This window comes from Curcuma longa, unplaced genomic scaffold, assembly GCF_044706935.1.
Source record: "Curcuma longa cultivar G26 ecotype Majalengka, Jawa Barat unplaced genomic scaffold, ITB_CL_G26_1.1 contig_20442, whole genome shotgun sequence".
In the NCBI taxonomy this organism is placed as follows: domain Eukaryota; kingdom Viridiplantae; phylum Streptophyta; class Magnoliopsida; order Zingiberales; family Zingiberaceae; genus Curcuma; species Curcuma longa.
Window position 1 is genome coordinate 6,302 of NW_027431380.1, and position 4,827 is coordinate 11,128.

The following is a 4,827-nucleotide window of genomic DNA, read 5'->3' on the forward strand; positions in this document are numbered from 1 at the left end:
ATCTGATTCATCCTACATCCTAGAATCTAGGGAATCTACTCCATAGCGTGGAGGTTACAAGCCAAAGGAAGGAAAGAATACATCTCAATCCAAAGATACAACAAGGAAATGCAGGAAATAAGACTTATCTTCTTCCTCGGACTGCAATCTCGGCGTAGATGGGATGAGGATGGACTGGAGCAGTCGGATCGGTGGATGGATCGTCGAATCTCGCTCCGAAACAGGCGTCGGTGGCTCTAGAACAGCTCCGGTGGCTCTCCAAGGTCTCCCCCCTTTCTTAGGTCACTAAGAGGACCTATTTATATGCAGGTCACGAAGGCAGCACGCCCCCGCTCACACGGCCGTGCCTGGGAGGCACGGCCCCGTGTGGGCATCGGACACTGGAGGAGGCACGGCCGTGCCTTGGGGGCACGGCCTAAGGCAGTGAAGCTTCTGTCCGGGGGCACGGCCGTGCCTCTGGGGCACGGTCCAGACTTGGCTCTTCTCTGTTTGAAGGCACGGCCGTGCCTGTGAGGCACGGCCACAGCCTGTCTTCTCCTTCATTTGCTGGACACGGCCGTGTCTTTGAGGCACGGCCAGCTGCTGGGACCCTTCTGTTTTGACACACGGCCGTGCCTGGTGGGCACGGCCAACAGCAGTGGCTTCCTTCTTGATGGAAACACGGCCGTGCCTGTGAGGCACGGCCAAGTCTCGGCTGGCTTCTGTTTCAAAGCACGGCCGTGTCTGGTAGACACGGCCTCTGGCTGCTGCTGAGGGGGATGTTGGCACGGCCGTGCCAGTGAGGCACGGCCCAGGCTTGTTGGTCTTCTGTTTGTGCACACGCCCGTGCCCTGTGAAGCACGGCCAGGAAGCTGATAGACACGGCCGTGCCTATGAGGCACGGCCCTGTCTTGCCTTGTCTTCAATGGTTACTCCGTTTTTGCCCGTTTTTGCTCCATTTTCCACCCTGAAACATGTAAAAACACGAGCAGATCTCCGAACTAGGAAATGCAAGATATGTGCCTAAATGCATAAATAAGGGATGCAATGCACACAAGATTAAGCAATAAACTCAGAAAGATGTGCAAATAAAGCATAAATACATATATACATCCTACGCACATCACACCCCCAGACTTAAACCTTTGCTTGTCCTCAAGCAAAAACTTAGCGTCTAGATTTAGATAACCAATGCAAGCAAATTATATATCCTAAGCACAGCAATCTAATCTTATCAAACATGAGTAATGGTAAGCATGAAACTCAAAATCATCAAAACAATGGCCTAGAAGTAGTTCTCCGTGCTAAGTGCAAAAAGTGACCTAAATCCATTTGGTATCAAAATCCTTACTTCTAGTCAAGTCGTCATGCTACCGAATTCCTAAGTGTTCCCGGCCTTAGACACTTACCTGCCACAGGCTTGGTTCATATCTTCCATTGCACAAGGTCTCAAAGGATTACCTCAAGTCAAGGGAATCAAATCATTTATTTCCCCAGTAACCGCTTTTCGGTCTCAAAGGGGTAAATGAAAAGTTTCCACTCTCGAAACTGTTTTTTTTCATCCTTTTATTGTTTTTGCATTGAATTTGCTTTTATTGCAAACGGTAGAATGTTTTTTTTTTTTTTTTTAGCAAGGATGTAAGATTTTTCCAAAAGAGCTTACATGCCTTGAGTTGGTCCAGTAACCAAAATGCAATGGAAGATCACCATGGAAACACTAGTACTAAGCAGGTTTCATGAATCATGACTACTTTCAGAAATCTATCAACCTCCTAGATTAGGTATAAGTGAAAGAGATCCTAAAACCAGGCCAAGGTTTGACTATCCAAGTTATCCTAGCTCACTTCCTACTTATGAAGATAAGAAAAGATATAGTCCTAGGATATTAACTACAAGCACTAATCATCCTTATCTTAACAAGTGCTACTGTTCTTGCAAGAGAAACAAGCATGAGATGACTTGGTGATCACTGACATGTTAATCTACCGTGCATAAAGCAAAATTCAAAGCAAATTGCAAAAGCAAATTTTTCAAAGCAAAAAAGCAAAATGCAAAAGCAAATTTCAAAACAAATTGCAACCTAAGTAAAGAAAGCAAAGTTCAAAACAAAATGCAACTATTTACACTATGTACATATTTTTGGGTCCCCCAGACTTGAATTTTTCTACCTCCTTCCAGGGCCTGGAGGAGGTGATGGAGGAAGCAAATCTGAAGTTTTAAGGTGGATTTAAGATAGAAGAAAGTGGAAAAGAGATGGAAAAAGAAAAGAAAGTGGAAAAGAGGGTTTAGGAATGTGGAAGAGGTGAGATGTGAGAGGAGAAGGCTGAGTTTTTTTGGTGAGATGTGAGAGTAGAAGGCTGAGTTTTGGGGGTACACGGCCGTGTGTAAGGAAGCCACGGCCGTGTGCCTTTTTAAAACAAAGGGAGCACGACCCATGTCTAAAGGACACGGCCTAACAAGGTCACCCTTCTATTTATGAGGCACGCCCGTGTCTACAAGGCACGGGTTAGACAAGACATGCTGCAAATGGATCCACACGGCCGTGCCTTGGAGGCACGGCCTAGGGCTGTCACGGTTCTGTTTGCAAGCACGCCCGTGCTTAGTAGACACGGCTTGTGGATGGCGTGCTTCTGTTGGGAAGCACGGCCGTGTCTATGAGACACGGCCTGGTGCTGGGTTGTGCCTTGTGAAAGGCACGGCCGTGCCTAAGAGGCACGCCTAAGAGGCACGCCCAGCTATTTATTAGCTTCCGGTTCAGAAAATTTCTTGCAAAAGCAAGAAAACTTATTAGCAGCTTATTGAAACCAACAAAAACTCTAAAAGTCTACAAATGTACAGGGTTCATTTATTTACCTTTCGTAATCGAGCCCTTGGTGGTACTTTATATTTTTCCTTTTTTTCATAAAGCTTCCTTATTTTCCCGGCCGGTACGGGTCTCTTTGTCGGCAATGTGAAAGAATGGTACAATACTTTCTTTGTTTGCTGAATATCATCCAGCTCACAGTGATGCTTCTTTTCTGAAAGAATGGCTTTTGAGTCTTGCGAGAGGTCGAACTCCACTCTTTCTCTTCCAACTTCCAGGGATAACCTATGATTCTTCATATCAATGATAGCCCCAGCAGTGGATAAGAATGGCCTTCCCAAAATGATTGGGACTGACGGATCTTCTTTCATATCAAGTACAATGAAGTCGGTGGGGATGGTGAATCCCCCGACTTCCACCGACACATCTTCAACTATGCCCCTTGAATATATATGTGAGCAGTCCGCTAGTTGAAGTGCCGTGGCGTTAAGTTTAAGATCCGTAAATCCAAATTTATCACTTGTTGTGTGGGGAATGATGTTGACGCTCGCCCCTAGGTCACAGAAAGCTCTACCAATTGAAATATTATCTAATTTGCATGGAATGGTAAAACTACCTGAGTCCTTGAGCTTAGGAGAAAGTCCCTTGTTTAATATTATGTTACTCACTTCCTCCGGGAGCGCCACCATCTTTTTGGCCCGAGTGAGGTCCTTTGTGGATACAAGTCCCTTAATGAAATTTGATAATCTGGGCATCTCGGTAAGTGCGTCAAGAAGGGGAGCATCCACTATGATGTCTTTGACTCTGCCAAGTAGTTTCTCAAACTCTTCATCCATTACTTGGAGCTTTTGATTTATGGGTATCTCTTGCACTAAGTTTTCTTAGATTGTGCTCCACCGGACATAACAATCTCAAGTTCCTCAGGTTCATCTTCAATACTAGGCATAAAGGAATGAGGTTGTTCAGCGGTAGTTGTGCTTGGAATACCCTCCAGAGGAGCTATCATATAAGGTTTCTTCCCTTTAATATTCGGATTGCTCCTCAACTCAATAGCATAACATTGCTCCATTTGGCTAGGGACTGGTTTTCCTGGGAATGTACCCACTGTTCTGGAGGTGAGGGAAGTATTCATCTGAGTCATCTGAGTTTCCTGCATTTTCATCCTCTTATCATGGTCATCAAGTTTCTCATTAATTCTAACCATGTTACCTTGAAGTTCCTCCAGAATTTTCAACATTTTCTGGGTATCCGACACCTCGTTATTTGACTTAGGTGGAACTTGAATAGATGGCCTTTGGTTGTTGCGGCAAGCTTCAGAAATTGAAGTCACTGCACTAACCTTGCTTGATTGACTTGTTTCTTTCTTCTTACTCAAGCTCTCTAGCTGAGCCATAAATGATGTACTGGTGCCTGTTTCACATTTCCCAGGAGGCTTGGAATGTTATTTTTTTTATCAGCCCATTGATGTTGGTTGAGAGCCACACATTCAATTAACTCTTCGGCTTCTTTAACGCTCTTATTCATTAAGGCACCTCCTGCAGCAGAATCCAAATGTACTTTTGTTTGAGAATTGATTCCGTCGTAGAAGATGTGAATGATTAGCCATTGATCCAATCCATGATGTGGGCATTTTCTCAACATTCCTTTAAACCTTTCCCAAACTTCAAATAAAGATTCTCCATCATTCTGCTCGAAGTCTGTGATCATATTTCTCATTTGGGCTGTCTTACTTGGGGGATAAAATCTGTTCAAGAACATCTTTTCACATTGCTCCCAAGTAGATATTCCATTTTGAGGTAAATGGTTGAACCAATCTTTCGCCTTATCTTTGAGTGAGAAACTGAATAGCAGAAGTCTTGTTGCATCTAAACTGACCCCAGGACATTTCATTACACTGCAATATTCTGAAAATGTTCTCATGTGCAAGCCAGGGTCTTCATTTGGTCCTCCTCCAAACTGATTTTTCTGAACCATTGTAATAAATTCTGGTTTGATTTCAAAACTTTTTGCTTCAATGTTTGGAGGGGTGATGCATGATGACATCC

The 4,827-nt window shown here is 44.3% G+C and overlaps 1 non-coding gene across 1 annotated transcript; it reads left to right on the top strand.

The window, feature by feature from the left end:
* The first annotated feature begins 4,394 nt into the window (after positions 1 to 4,394).
* On the top strand, positions 4,395 to 4,499 carry LOC141817415 (small nucleolar RNA R71). The gene has a single exon (XR_012600820.1). It is a non-coding gene; the product is annotated as a small nucleolar RNA R71 (small nucleolar RNA).
* Positions 4,500 to 4,827: the final 328 nt, after the last annotated feature.